Source organism: Bombus terrestris, chromosome 16 (genome assembly GCF_910591885.1).
Source record: "Bombus terrestris chromosome 16, iyBomTerr1.2, whole genome shotgun sequence".
Taxonomy (NCBI): domain Eukaryota; kingdom Metazoa; phylum Arthropoda; class Insecta; order Hymenoptera; family Apidae; genus Bombus; species Bombus terrestris.
The window spans coordinates 5728036-5743436 of record NC_063284.1 but is presented as its reverse complement, the minus strand read 5'-3'; the positions used below and the strand labels follow the sequence as shown (position 1 = coordinate 5743436).

Genomic DNA, 15401 nt, shown 5'->3' with positions numbered 1-15401 from the left:
CATTTGTACTGTAGACAAGTAAGTTGAGTTCCACTTGGACTGTGGACAAGTTCAATTCGACTTAGACTTTGGAAGAAGGCGCATTTGCTATCGTTGACCGTGTATTCGTTATTGAACCTAAGATTATTGTCATTAGCATCTCAAGTATCTAATCGCCATGGTTAATTGTCAAATTCTGTAATAATCATATTTGTACCATTAACTATCATCTATATTGTATAACAACACTGGCTAATCTAAATGAAGATTCGTTAAACGCCCCTAACCCCAATGATAACTCGACATATATAAATCCTGTCGCTTTTATCCAGCACATTCCAGCTGGTTCCGAACGCGTTCCACGAATATTCCGCGCGCACTCTGGCCACGCGCGATCCGAGAACAAGCAGAGGAAGAAGCGCGTATCGGCGAGGCGGCCAGAATCGAATCGATAAACGTGGACGAGTCGGCGGTCGCATCGTTACCCGGTTGTTTCCGTCGAGAGACGATCGGTATCGCGCCGCGGCTTTCGTGCGAGGGGTGGCTTTCGTCGGTTAACGAGGAAGCAACAAAACCATCGAGCTTTCCGCTTCGTACTCTCTCTCTCTCTCTCTTTCTCTCTACCTCTTTCTTCCTCCTAGTTTCTTTGCTGGACGTACACGAGAAGGAGGATGACTTATCGACTGACTGGCAGAACCTACACGGAAACGGACGTGCACCACGTTTCTCGGCCCTTTTCCTCCTCGTTCCGCGGCCAGGATCGTTTCTCCCTCTGGACGCGCATTATGTAAAGCGCGACGGTTTATTTCGGCACGAGAACCGGCACGTCTAGCGCTATCAGATCGCGTGTTCACGAGCCACCAGGACGACGATGTAGGTCGTTGTCGACGGCGACCAGCCTCGTGCCTCGATTAGCCGGCCAGGGGCCATTTTTCGAGCGCGCCCCCGAGCTCACGATGATCGATGCCCCTCCACCGGAATTCGGATCCTGAAGGATCAGGGGATCTTAATCTCTTCATTTTCAGTCGTTTCAACTGCCAACGATACGTCGCTGATCGAATTTCACCGAGTTCGTTAACATGCCAGTAGAAATACTCGAAAATTTTTGACAATTTCTCCAGCAAAGGTCCCTCGATTTTTTGGAACTGATTCTTCCGACATACGACAGCTTACGACCACCGGGAATTTTCAAGTTGAACTGGCAAGTATAATAGTTTCTCCGATAGGACTCGAACGTAAACGTTGATCAAAAGTAATTGAAATAATCGTTCTCCAGAGTTCTGCCGACCTCTGATGCCATAAACTTGAACTTGAAGAGGTAAAAAGATTGATAGATTTTTAGAAGCCGCAAGGGTTTACAAGTTTACCATTTCTTCGCGATTCCGTTTGTCGACGTCAGTAGGATGTCAACGATATTCTCGCTGGCTATCGTTTCCATGTTATTACGGCCGTCCACCTGTTCCCGCGGCCTTTCCCAACCATGGACAATGGCGTTAGTTCCAACCGAACGTTTCCAACCGGTTCTCCGCGCGACTTGTGCCACCCTTCCGCGCGAACGTTGCCATTTCGCCATTACTTCTACTACCCTCGGTTGAGTATCTTCGTACGAGTGGACCAAGAGCGGGGAAAATGGCCCTTTGTTCTAATACGATCATTGTCTTTTCGCCCTGGGATTTATCCCGAGCAATGGCGACGAACGGTCGCGTTTTTCCATCGCAGTCGCGTTATTGACACGTGTTTTCATCGTCCTTATCTCACGTGCCCATCTACCGCGAGTCCATTTTTCCTGTGCCACGTCCGCGTAAATGTTTAACAAGGAGAATGTAAAGTAGCCAGGATGGACGCGCTTTGAAATCGCTCGATGGTAATTCCGACTTTGAATTCCGATCGGTAGCTAACGATACAACGATACTAGCAGTTAATCAAGATCCCAAGCCTCTAAAATGCTTCATAAGGGAATTAGAGGCGTAGAAACATGGCTGGCGACGTGACGAGCAAAGATCGGCCAAACAAAATCTGTGCACGTCACGTTTACCATGAGAAAACTACCTACGAATAGCGTTGAATAGACAACAACGGAGAATTGGCGTCAAATTGGCTACGATACTGGTCAAGGATCTTAGCAGAAAATCGACAAGATTTAGGCCGACAGGCTGACACAAACGATTTGGCTAGAACCAGCAAATTCTAGGAACAAGACATCCGGACATCCAGATTATCGATGTTTGCCTAACTCTGAATTATACGAACAAAATATATTATAATAAATATACATGTATATGTATATTTTTAATACACGCGTGACGTATGTCATTAAAATGAAAAAGAAGAAATTTCGATCGGTTCGAACAACGAAGTGGCCGTTTCACGTGGAGCTGCTGGCGTCGATAAGGACGTCATAAAAATGCAAATAAATATGACAAAGGGGTACAATCGCAGCCGAGGATCGCTCGTCAGACTAGTTGCTCGATATTTCTCCATATCGAGGTCGTGGATAGGAGCTGGTGTCATCGGTAGAGGAAGAGGTGGGCTTATTTAAATAATAACGTCGGTGGCTGGGACTTTTAAGAGCTGCCTGTCCCATCCCGCCTTACATGGCACGACAAGATTAGATAAACAGCGGCCAAGAGGGGCCTCACCTGGCTCCCTCGCTTATATCACTTCGAAAAAGGCACTTTATTCCTTATTCAAATTAGTTGAAGGCTACTTTGAATACAGGCCGACCGCGCGCCTTTAAATATCCCCGGCCCGGCTATTATAATACAAAAGGATTTTGGAGACGAGCTTCCTGGATCTCGCTCCCATCGCGAATAATTAAAAAAAAAAACAGTGATTTTTGTTTCGCTCACCGATGCCTGCGGCGGTTCTCCCTTCCCCTTTCAAATTCCTCGGCGTCGCCTGAAAAATAAATACGGCGTTGTACATTGGAAATTCTAAGCTTTTCCGTATTAACGGGGTGTCCTAGAGTTTTTTGTGATTTTTTTTAGAAGGGAAAGAAAGAAACGGAGTTATTGAATTTTGAGATATGGTTTTATATATATTTAAGGAATACGGAAATATTTTCTTTAAAGTAATTTATGGAAAATTATAGCAGATTTCTAAGCCTATTTCATGGGCGTCTTGACGCTGTAGTATTCAATCGGCTCGTAATTTTTGACCGAAACAAAAAACCAAAAAAGGATTAAATTATTATATATTTTTCTTCTGGGCGAATTAAACAAAGTTCGTCAAATAGTTTATTTAAATAATTGTGAGAGCACCTTAAAGTTTCTTTTTCTTTAAACCCGCGAAAATTTCTAATTTTATATTTGTTCTGCCTTTGTTTAGTTCTAATAATTTAATCATTTCTTTTTTTTTTCCTTTTAAAAGAAATCACAAAAAGTCACCGTTTTAGAACATTCTAATTCAGGACCGCTCCTTAATTAATCGCAACACCATCGACCACGTTAACCGACGATTATAATCGAAGAGTAGTTGAAATTCACGAAAATGGTAAACGCATCCATGGCAAAGGCTGCATATGCCAGCTCTTAGTTGCAGAAAAGACACGACGTTCCCATTGCGATGCCAATATTCCGAATGAACGTGCTCGCTCGCTTAGATAGATGGCATAGACAAAGGCCAAGAAACAATTGGCTAATGTTTACTGGCACTCGTAGTTTCCTCCATACAGCCAACATCACGAAGTCATCTTCCAACGTCATTAACGACTATCTATGGAGAAGAAAAATTGCACTGGAATTCTACGCTGAGATATTCTCGCTACGTAGAACATTTCCCATTCGCCAATTTTCCAAAAGCGACAAGTTTCCAACGTGCCACCTACAACGTTTTCTATTGTACAAAGGTATTAGGTTGTCCGAAAAGTTTCTTTCGTTTTATAATATTATTTTATTAATATTACTTTTATAATATCATTTTCGTTTTATAATATTATTTTATTAATATTATTTTTCTAACATCATTTTCGTTTTATAATATTATTTTTATAATATTGCTTTCGTCTTATATTACTTTATTAATATTATTTTTATAATATACTTTTCGTTTTATAATATTAATTTATTAATATTACTTTTATAATATAATTTTCGTTTTATAATATTATTTTATTAATATTATTCTTCTAACATCATTTTCGTTTTATAATATTATTTTATTAATATTATTTTTATAATATTGTTTTCGTCTTATATTACTTTATTAATATTATTTTTATAATATACCTTTCGTTTTATAATATTAATTTATTAATATTACTTTTATAATATAATTTTCGTTTTATAATATTATTTTATTAATATTATTTTTATAATATCATTTTCGTTTTATAATATTATTTTTATAATATTATTTTCGTTTTATATTAGTTTATTGAATTACGCACGAACATAGTAATAGAAATATAACGAAATGGATCATAGCTAATTCAATAAAATAATATAAAACACAAATTGTCGTTCACCTATTATGGCTTTGCAAAACGAAAGAGACTTTTCGGACAACCTAATACCCCGACACTTCGGAATCGTTTCGCAGGTATCGAGAACGCGCTTCCAACGAAGCTCTTTAATCCGATTTTCGGCTGTGATCTCATTATCTCAGACAGCCACGTACATGGGAACGATGATTCAGGTTTGAACGGTACGAACGAAAGAAACAAGGATCGAACTAGAGCTGTGGTTGATTTCTAACGAATGACAAACGCTGCTGGATTTCCGCGCAGGACTTTCTCCCGTGTCTAAACAAAGCAAGCAAAGACAGAGAGTTGCTTCACGTTGGTCGACGGAAGGGAAAAGAAACGGGAGGACCTTGAACCCTCGGCGGAGGGGTGAGGCTCAATGGCGGTCAGACGTTCCGTGGAGTATCCTTAATGAGTTGCCACATAGGAAGAATGTACACACGAGGCTTGTTGCATGCCTCCGGTTAAACGCGAGGAAACGTCCCTATCAGATAGCCACGTTCGCGTTCGCGTTCGAACGTGCGTGCGCCTCCGCTTACTGCTTTCGGAAACGGCCGGTATTACGTATGGTAATTCCCTAATTGCTTCATTTCAATCGCAGCAGTTGCTTTCCCGCACGGAAAATAACCTGTGATCGGCTGCCTCTCCGAGGAAACTGCCGTCGAACGATACCGAAGTAGGTTAAAAATCAATCTGGGCGAAAGAATCGAGCTGGGACGATTGTATCTGGTCGCTTGGAAAGCTCGTTTTTTGAGGAATAATTCAGATTTTGAGGCAATTTGATATAAAATATCACGGCAGCGCGTAAAACGTTGGCGTTTTAACGTGTGAAATTTATGGGAGAAACGCGTCGTTTTTAGGCAAAGCGTGGATATTTTAATGTACCTTTTGTATATTTTGCTGGGCGTTGTAAGGTAAGCGGCCCAAGTTTCGTCGTTCGCGATGAATCTTCGTCGTCGGGTGGTGCAGCCTGTAAATGGAAATTTGAAGTAGTTACACCGTTGGTTAAGTAGCGGCGAAAAAGAAAGAAGTTCATCGTTTGCAGAGTCTTGCGTAACAAGAACAAGATCGAGCTAACGTTTACGTTAGCTGGACTGTCGTTAGCGAACGAAGAAGAATTCGCTGCTGGAATTTTTCTTCTTTAGTCATCGAATGTACTACGATTAATTGTCAACGAGAATTACTAATTAGTACAAGTATGTATATATTATTTATATATTTGTACTATTTTTATTATTAATTATATATATGTAACTAACTATAAGCAACTGACTATAAGCAACTAACCATAAGTAACTAACTATAAGTAACTGACTATAAGCAACTAACTATAATTAGCTAACTATAAGCAATTAACTATAAGTAACTGACAATAAGCAATTAACTATAAGTGATTGACTATAAGCAACTAACTATAGTAGCTAACTATAAGCAATTAAATATAAGTAACTGACTATAAGCAACTAACTATAAGTAATTGACTATAAGCAACTATAAGTAATTTCAAATTCCTTACAGTTGGCTTTTACGCGAACGAATGTCCCATTTTAGCCGAATCTATCGTGTAATTCTGGAGGATAGCGGATTTTAATCTGCGAACGTCTTCCGTACTGTCCAACAGTTGGATGACCAATACGTTCTGTTGATTGTTTACGCGTGTATTATATTCATTGCTGTACTTTGATGCCTCTCCTTTTATCGCAAGCGATCGTTTCATCGACTTCACGTAGCAAGGAACGTTTGTGACTGTTCTTAATCAGTTAACTGTTTTCGACGAATATACTCGTCACGAAGAAATGGCAATACCTTGTCTCACGACGAGCCCTATCAGTAATAAAATTAAAAAATGAAACATTCGTTACAATTTAACTTTATATTGCAACAGCCACGCATATTCTGTGCTTGACGAGTATACTCGTCATGGTTTATTTTTTCACACTTTTCAAGGAGCTCGCAACAACCAACTGGTCAATGTCCTCGATTGAAATCGTTGGAGGATCTCTGTGTTAAAATCGCTGGCTGTCTCGCACGGTTCAATCCCACGGGTCCAAATAGGTTTTAGTACAACTTTGTAGAGTAACGCTTCGCTTTCCAGGCTTTGTTCCTGGAACGCACGCATCCAAGCGAGCGAACGCGCGCAGTCATTTGAATTTACAATAACTGCACACGACATCTACAAGGGCGTACTGCGATCGAGAAGCGACATAACTATACAGCGTTGATCAAACAGTATCTTTGATTAAATGGTTCCTCCTATCGACTCGATCCACTTGTCGCAACGCGAAGCTCTGCTAAACAAACGAGAAATCACGTACGCGTATATCTGCCGTATATACAGGGTGCGACCGAATAACACGTAGAAGCGCACACAACGCAATTCCTTATGGAAAAATAAAAAAATACTATACAACAAGATTTTCTCATTTTCGCTTTAGTTTTCGAGAAAGTCGAGTTTGAAAATTCATCGAATGTACTTGATAAATATTATGGCTAATTATCGAGTGGATATGAGTAGGCAATTAACAGGACATTATCGTAGAAGCGAAAGTAAGTAAAACATAGAAAATAAAATTCTTCCGTTTAAGGTTTTATTCTCAAGAAAATAGAGTTCAAACGTGTTTAGTTAAGAATCGATAAATTTTCAAATGTACTTTTTCAAAAACGCGTCTTGAGAAAATATCATGTTCCACGTCTAGTTAATTAGCCACGTTCAGGTATACTTGATGAAACTCGACTTTCTCATAAACTACGACCAATTTTATTCCACATTTTCTTTTCATTTGAAGCAATCACCTAGTGGCCGCTTGTTATTCAGTCACACCCTGTACATATAATCCGACGTGTTACCAATGTGAAGCCCGGCCGAAACGTAGCAGAAGCCGCCGCCGTATAAACAGGTACCGACGTCCGTACACCGAAGCCTTGGAAAAAGAGTGCGAAAACTGAGTCGCGAGAACTCAACATGTAGGACAAGGAAGTTCTCTTCGTCGTCTTAGACAGAAACAGAGTCGCTGTACTCGCCTCTGTCCCTGTCTCACAAGAACGAAAACTTCGTTGATTGAACCGCCACACGGTTTTCCGTAAGCTTCGCTATACTAGCGTTGAGACGCGTTTGCACGATCGTAGAGGAGACCTTAGGCAATCGCGAAACTGTTCCTCCAAAGGCTAAGTCAACGCAGTGCTAGTTGCCGAGGTACCTACGAAGAGCTCGGGCGATAGCCAGAGGATTAGCTTTCACGAAGGCGGACAGGAAGGAGGAAATTCCGATGCGAGAGAGCGGAGGCTGCGTGATAGGGTGTCGGAAGGTACAAGAGGGATCGGAATTAACACGTAAAGAGGAAGAGCCGCGGCCGAAGGTGTCGCGAGGGGCGCGAAGAGGGCCGTTTCGCTCGGCTAAAGAGGCAATCGGCGCCTGGGCGGCCGCGCGGGGACACACAATGACCGGATTGCTTGAATTATGGATGGCCAGAGTCTTTGTCGGGGGCCGACTCGGTCGGCCAGCCGATCACACGCGACTGATAATTCGCAACGCAGCTTTCGAGGCCCCTTAAGCTCTCCCCCGTGGAACCCAGCCACCTCCTCAGGATCGTCTACAGTCTCTACGCTCTACACGTTCGACGTGTCCTGTCCACGTTTCTCTTGCGCCTCCGAGAACGCCGGGCGTGGGTGATGCGGGAATAATGATGGGGGGAGGGCGGGCCGTGAGAGATTTTAGACGACGATTGTCGTGTCCCCGCTCAACCTTCTCGGAAACGTCACTAGCCGAACACCTCCACGAGGGCTAACAACCCGCTGATTCTACCTGATTTACGCCTTATTAACCCTTTCGCGGCTCACATCGGCTATTTCCGGCATCCAGCAATTCGTCCACGGTGCATAGCGTCGGTTATATCCGGCGTTGCCGGCCTCACGCTTCTTACAAATGGAATTGCAGCGGCATATGCGACTTAGGACGTTTCGGTACGAACATGCCTCACGTAGTTGTTTTGCCACAGAGGATTAACGCTGTACGACGCACACAATGTAATAAACAAACTCTGGACAAAGCAATTTCGCTGCTACGTGCAACCTACCACGGGCGACAAGTCCAAACCTCGACCAGTACAAATAGACGATCAAGTTCTCCACGAGTCATTAGTAGTGCGAATGGATAACAGTATGGAGTCAGTAAGTCAGTCGGAGCGAACTGGTATAACGAGTATCATAAAGCGAACAACGCTTGCGATTAATTTTGTATTGTACAGCTTAAAATGTCTGTAAATATAGTTAATTAAATGAACTCGTCTCATTATTGATTTTTATAAGTATGTATATATTATTATTTATATATTTATACTATTTTTATTATTAATAATATATGTAACTAACTATAAGTAACTGACTATAAGTAACTGACTATAAGCAACTAACTATAAGTAACTGACTATAAGCAACTAACTATAAGTAAGTGACTATAAGCAACTAATTATAAGCAACTAACTATAAGTAACTAACTATGAGCAACTAACTATAAGTAAGTGACTATAAGCAACTGACTATAAGCAACTAACTATAAGTAATTATTAATTTAACGAACAACGCGTTTCACCGTCCACCGCAGAATTTAGAAACGTTTCGCAGTTAGCATTTCGCAAAATACCGCGATATTAAAATACAACAGCTGCCGTATCCGCCTGCTCTGGCTACCTGTAACTGTTTTCCGCTGTCGAAACTGCAGAAAGGTCAACAAATCCTTCGTCTTCGTTGCGCGGAATTCTTAGAGTACCGTGAGAAAAGTGGACCAGTGGACCGAAAGTCGAGTGACGCTAACTACGTATGTACAATAGCTTGATAATTGCCAGGGCGATCAATCCTACGGGCATTGTTCCGCGTTGGTGCGAACCTGGCGTAATTTATTCGGCGAAGATTCCAAGGTAACACCGAGAGCAACGCGCGTCGAGCCGGCAGCTCGTAAAGAAGCTCGGGAGGGGAAAAAACGGACGAAAGAAACGCGAGAAACGGAACGATTTGCCAATCAGGGTAGACGAGGCGCGAAACGCCAGGCATACCGGCACGACAAATGCGGCCGGCAGAGACAAAAGGCGCCAGGTTTAAGTCGGTTCGATCCGCCTTCGCCTGCGGGTCGTATATTTTCCGCTCGTTGCGCCGCGGCACACGCGCGGCATTCGCGGAATGAAGGCGTCCGCCGGGTCCGCTGAAATCCGCCGTGGAAATAAAACACGCAGCCTCAGAGGCAACGACGCTGGCTTCTAACTCGAAAATAATCGAAAAAATAACCTTTGATCGAGAAGTGCGAACGAATTCCGAAGGAAAATTGAGAAGATAAAGGCCCAAGGGAAGAGAACACGGGCTACCCGATGCAAGAAGAAACTGCAGACTGAACGCAGTTGATCTTCAACTTCCCATACGAAAATTCTTCTCCGAGGACCGCGGTACGATCGACAAACGGCGTATTCTCGTACGAACCGCCAAACGATCGAAGGTGAAAAAAGAAAAAAAGAAAATTCAGAGAAGCTGAGTGGGAGAAAGCCGCGTTTGTTGGGCCAAATTATCACGTTCTTCGACGTTCAACGAGGAAAAATGTAGACGCGACGCGTACAATGTTCAACGTTGCTGCATCGATATCGGCGCAATTTTATCTGCAGTTTGCGAGACAAAAGAGTTTGCCCTGTACACTGCGCCGCTGACGTACAATGTCCGTAGATTTAGCCGAGCGTCGCGTCGCGCCGGGCTGATTGCTGCATACAAGACAGGTTGAACGGCGAGATTTAATCGAGCAGAAACGCGAACCACAGCCACCAAGTAATTATAACCGAAAACAGGGTACGCGGGTGGCGATTAAGCATCGATAACGAGGAACAAACTATTAGCAACCGCTGATAGCAATTTGCCAAGAGTTAGGGGAGGGCGCGCAACGTTGGCGCGTTCGCCACGGAATGCGTTCCTTTCCACTCATTAACTGGTAGTAATAAGGGCGTATCGGCGTATTCCACTGCCTTAAATAAATTACCAGACTGAAACCACGGCGCACCTGAAATCTGACAAAGCGTAAAATTCCGCGGCGCGTGGACCATGGCCGGTATCGCGTATCTTGATTTTCCACCCTGCGTTTACGATTTTCTCTACGATACTGACCGTGGCTGCGGTTTAATAGGAGGGTCCGAGTAACACAATACCCTGCCGGGGGCTGACTTCCATCGTGAGCTACAGCTGACTAGTATTCGCGCTATAATTTTTCCTCGCCGGTCCACTTCGCTACCGATTTCCAGCGAAACTCAACAGCTTCGCTATCTTCGCATCTAGCTCGCAGTACTTTCCAATAGAGCTGGTAATTTTAATTTCGTTTATTATACGAGTTAAATAACCACCACGTGTCTTTTGTACGCGGAATAGTCGCAGAAATTGCATGAGATAGTCGTACAGACGAGAAACGTGAGAAAACGAAAGAATGGGGTGCAGGAATATGTACGGGGTGTCCTAGTATTGATGGTACCGCAGGGTGTGATCGTACGCGAGAAAATAAGTAGAATGTGTGGATTAAATTGTTTTCATTGGAGGCTTTAGATTTTCTTTCAGTATGTTTGGCTATGTACTGGTTAGACGTATTCAAAAAATATATTTTTTTTATCATTATTTAATTTGTAGTTTGCAATTTGTCCAGCTGGATTTTGGTAAATTTTTCTAGCTTAATTGTTAGGTAAAATGTGCATGGCTATCCCCAATGGGATACCATATTCGAGACGAAACATATGCCGTAGGTTTACGAGTAAGCACAAAGTATCGTTGTTAGAATTTATTTTATTAATGCAAAAATTGTTGAAAATGCTGGACACTGTACTGCATACATAGATGTGCTCCCCGAATTAAATTTCCGTGCACGTTTTCCAACGTATTTCCCGGTTTTAGTTCTTCGAGAAACGATCCTCGCTTTTAATTGCGGAAGACCTGCCTTTTCATTTAATATGTACGTTTCTATATAAATAAATAAATAAAGTAAATAATGGTTTGTATCGAGGTTTGTATTTAGGTTGTACTATCAATACTGGCTACAATATACTGCTATGATATAAACTGTAAAAACCTGTATGATAAACAAATGACACCCAAAGGTGAAGAAAAAAGTATAATAAAAGAGGAAGTTCAAAGTTTATGTTGGAACGGATTTCTTTCTTTATACGCGTGTCGGTGATTACGAAAATGGCCTGAGTCGCGTATTTTTCGTTTCGAAATGTGTATCCTGTTGGCTGTTTTCCACGAGTATACTCGTCACGAAGAAATGGCGATATTTTGCGTTACCATGAGTCCTGTCTGTGATAAAGTTAAAAAATAAAACAGTCGCTTCACAAGTCGTAACACAAAATATCGCCATTTCTTGACGAGTATACTCGTCATGAGGAAACGGCGATATTTTGCGTTACCATTGAGTCCTGTCTGTGATAAAGTTCTAAACTAAAACAGTAGTTTCACAAGTCGTAACACAAAATATCGTAATTTCTTGACGAGTATACTCGTCACGAAGAAACGACGATATTTTGCGACGAGTCCTGTTTGTGATAAAGTTGAAAAGTAAAACAGTCGCTTCACAAGTCGTAACACAAAATATCGTAATTTCTTGACGAGTATACTCGTCACGAAGAAACGACGATATTTTGCGACGAGTCCTGTTTGTGATAAAGTTGAAAAGTAAAACAGTCGTTTCACAAGTCGTAACAAAAAATATCGCCATTTCTTGACGAGTATACTCGTCACGAAGAAACGGCGATATTTTGCGTTACCATGAATCCTGTCTGTGATAAAGTTCTAAAATAAAACAGTCGTTTCACAAGTCGTAACAAAAAATATCGCAATTTCTTGACGAGTATACTCGTCACGAGGAAACGGCAATATTTTGCGTTACCATGAGTCCTGTCTGTGAGAAAGTTCTCAACTAAAACAGTCGTTTCACAAGTCGTAACACAAAATATCGCCGTTTCTTCGTGACGAGTATACTCGTGGAAAACACTTAATTGTCTAATCATCGAGTACCATTGAATTTCTAAACCTGTCTTCTTCCAAAAGAAAGCTAAAAACGGACATATAATATTTGTGCAGCGATCGCTATCGATATCGTTCCCTTCAACTGCCCGTCACAGGTAAACAGATTGACAATGAGAGAGAAACGACGAACGCGGTCGTTGGATGGATTTCCGTTCCGTTGGACGATCCCTGCGCCGTCTCAATTAGTTCTGTATTCAAATAAAGCTCGGTGGGAAACGGGAACGATTTCAAGCGATTCCGACACGCACGATCGGGCATCGATAAACACGGAGACTCGAAAATTCATGGCACACCAGCCACACGCCGGTGACATAGTTAATTTAAGGATTAACGTATGCGAGGTGGTGAAAATTCCGCGTGAATTCGAATCGAGGATTCTTGGAGAATGGCAAACGAACCGATCGTGGACAGATTTCGTCGTATTTGCATCTTTTCCGATCCTTCGCTGTACCATCTTCCCAGATATTTTCTACTTTTGCAACGTTAAATTACGCGTAGCCATTTTTCTGTATATCCCAATGAACAGAAGAAAATCGAGGAAATAAATTTTTGTACGGAATTTGTATATTGTAAATTAATTAATTTTAAATTTTGTATATCGTATGAGAAAACTATGGTAAAGATCTACTATGCTTCTATAGTTCTATAGCGTATTATACTATAATCGATACATACGTAATTCAATTAGAACTTGCAAGTACAATTCGAGTAATTTTAATTAACAGGAACCAAGTCGAGATCAATCGAAATCAAAACACCTCCTTTAAAACGCTTTACGAATAACCAATTTTCCTTTTTCTGTCCTTTTCCAATTTCCAGAATAATCCTGTTCAAACTTCCTCTATTTCTTCCTCTATTTTTCGACAGAATCATTTCTCTTCCTCGGTAGAAAATTTCGGAAAAATAAGAGACAATAGTCAGTTATCGATACGCGTGATTTTTCCTTTCCATTTCACCTCCAACGTTTCTCGCGAATATTTAAGCACGTGCTCCCGGTTTAGAAGAAAAGCGAAATTCGAATATGAGGAACTCGATCATTAAACATTGAAAGATATTGCTAGAAGACTGCGTAGAAAACGCCGCAACGATCTTCTTCCAATGAGAAATGTATCTACGTGACGCGTAGACGTATAACGACGCCGCGGCTAAATCAATTTGCCGAACGTCGTAGCTGGACAAATTGCAAAGTTTCTCGAAGCCAAAGAGGAACAGAAAACACTGAAATCGCCTTCTTATCGCTGCGAGCTGGTCGACTCGTGTTCCCTAGAACGTATCATCCACAGATGATAAATTTCATACAAACTTTCTCGTATTCGTATCTGTTAAGGTTTTATATATCTCGAAATAGAAAAAGCAAACGCTCTTTCGTGGGTGAATATATCATAGAAATTCTTTATTCAAAAATGTTAGAAATTAGGATTTCCAATGGTTTCTGTTCTACATGATAATGTACTGATAGATGCATTTATTACAGTGGATTAAATAAAAAAGAAACGATGATTATTTGACGCCAACTTAATACAATAGTGTGATATCACTGTTACGTTTTATTTAGTTGCGTTAAGTGACGTTTAATGCAACTGGCCATAAGTTCCACTTCCGGCTAACCTGCTATGTGCGGGAATACTGGCACGGGAGAGGATTAAAGTTGTTCGAAAATAAATTAATAATATGTAATAATTTATTCAAATCTTACTCGATTTCGATATTGACAATTGACTGACAGACTGACGGATGGTAATTCTTCGATTGACAAAATGGTAATTTTTCGCTTGACAAAATGGTAATTCTTTGGTTCACAAAATGGTAATTCTTTGATTCACAAAATGGTAATTCTTTGGTTCACGAAATGGTAATCCTTCGTTTGACAAAATGATGGTTCATCGGTTGATAAAATGGTAATTCTTCGGTTGACAAAATAGTAATTTTTCGCTTGACAAAATGGTAATTCTTTGATTCACAAAATGGTAATTCTTTGGTTCACGAAATGGTAATCCTTCGCTTGACAAAATGATGGTTCATCGGTTGATAAAATGGTAATTCTTCGGTTGACAAAATGGTAATTTTTCGCTTGACAAAATGGTAATTCTTCAGTTGACAAAATGGTAATTTTTCGGTTGACAAAATGGTAATTCTTCAGTTGACAAAATTATGATTCTTTGGTTGACAAAATGGTAATTCTTCGGTTGACGAATTGTAATTAATTATTACTCGATAAACGAATGGTAATTAATTATTGACTTCTCTGAGTCGCTACACTTATTTATATCTGTCGGAGATGAAAAAACATCGGGGTCTTTCTATTGAAAATGTTTGGGAAGATTCCCAACGTTTGTTCAAACTGCCCACTTTCTTTACAATTTTAAACTGCCTTAATATCATTATAAAAACATAATTAGATAATTATAAAAACACAGTTGGATAAATTTATCGCAAGATATAGCTTCTAGCGGCTTTAACTGCCTTTCACTTCAAATACTGCAAACACGGTTTCAAATAAACGTTTCAAATTACCTTGATTTGAAAAGAAATTACCAATTTTACTTTCGCGCTACCGATCGTACGAAGCGTGGGACGTGACAATCACAATTCTTCACTCTCCGCTGGTTAACTACCGTGCCGAAATACATCGATGGCCATTAGGCCCATTCAACTTTTCCGACCCTTTCTACTTGTCTGCATTTCCACTTTATCGTCGTCATTGTCTGTACGTCGACGATCTTCCCGCGGTATTATATTGAGTTGGCAACTAAACAATCACTTAGTTGCCAACGCAATAACAGAGACCAAAGAATCCTCTGTAAAGAGAATCGTTGTACCAAAAACTAAACACCATAGAAGATGTAGAGTTTCCCTAAAAGGGAGACCCACTTCAACAGTATCGTTTCGAGTCATTCTCTGTCTATGTTCAATCTCAACCATC

General features: G+C 41.0%; 1 long non-coding RNA gene across 1 annotated transcript in view; it reads right to left on the bottom strand.

Annotated features, from left to right (window-relative positions):
• Positions 1 to 5347: 5347 nt before the first annotated feature.
• LOC125386484 overlaps positions 5348 to 15401 on the bottom strand; it is a 70303-nt gene continuing 60249 nt past the window's right edge. The window contains exon 2 of the long non-coding RNA XR_007226657.1: positions 5348 to 5411. This is a non-coding gene — a long non-coding RNA (uncharacterized LOC125386484). The remainder of the gene's footprint in view (positions 5412 to 15401) is intronic.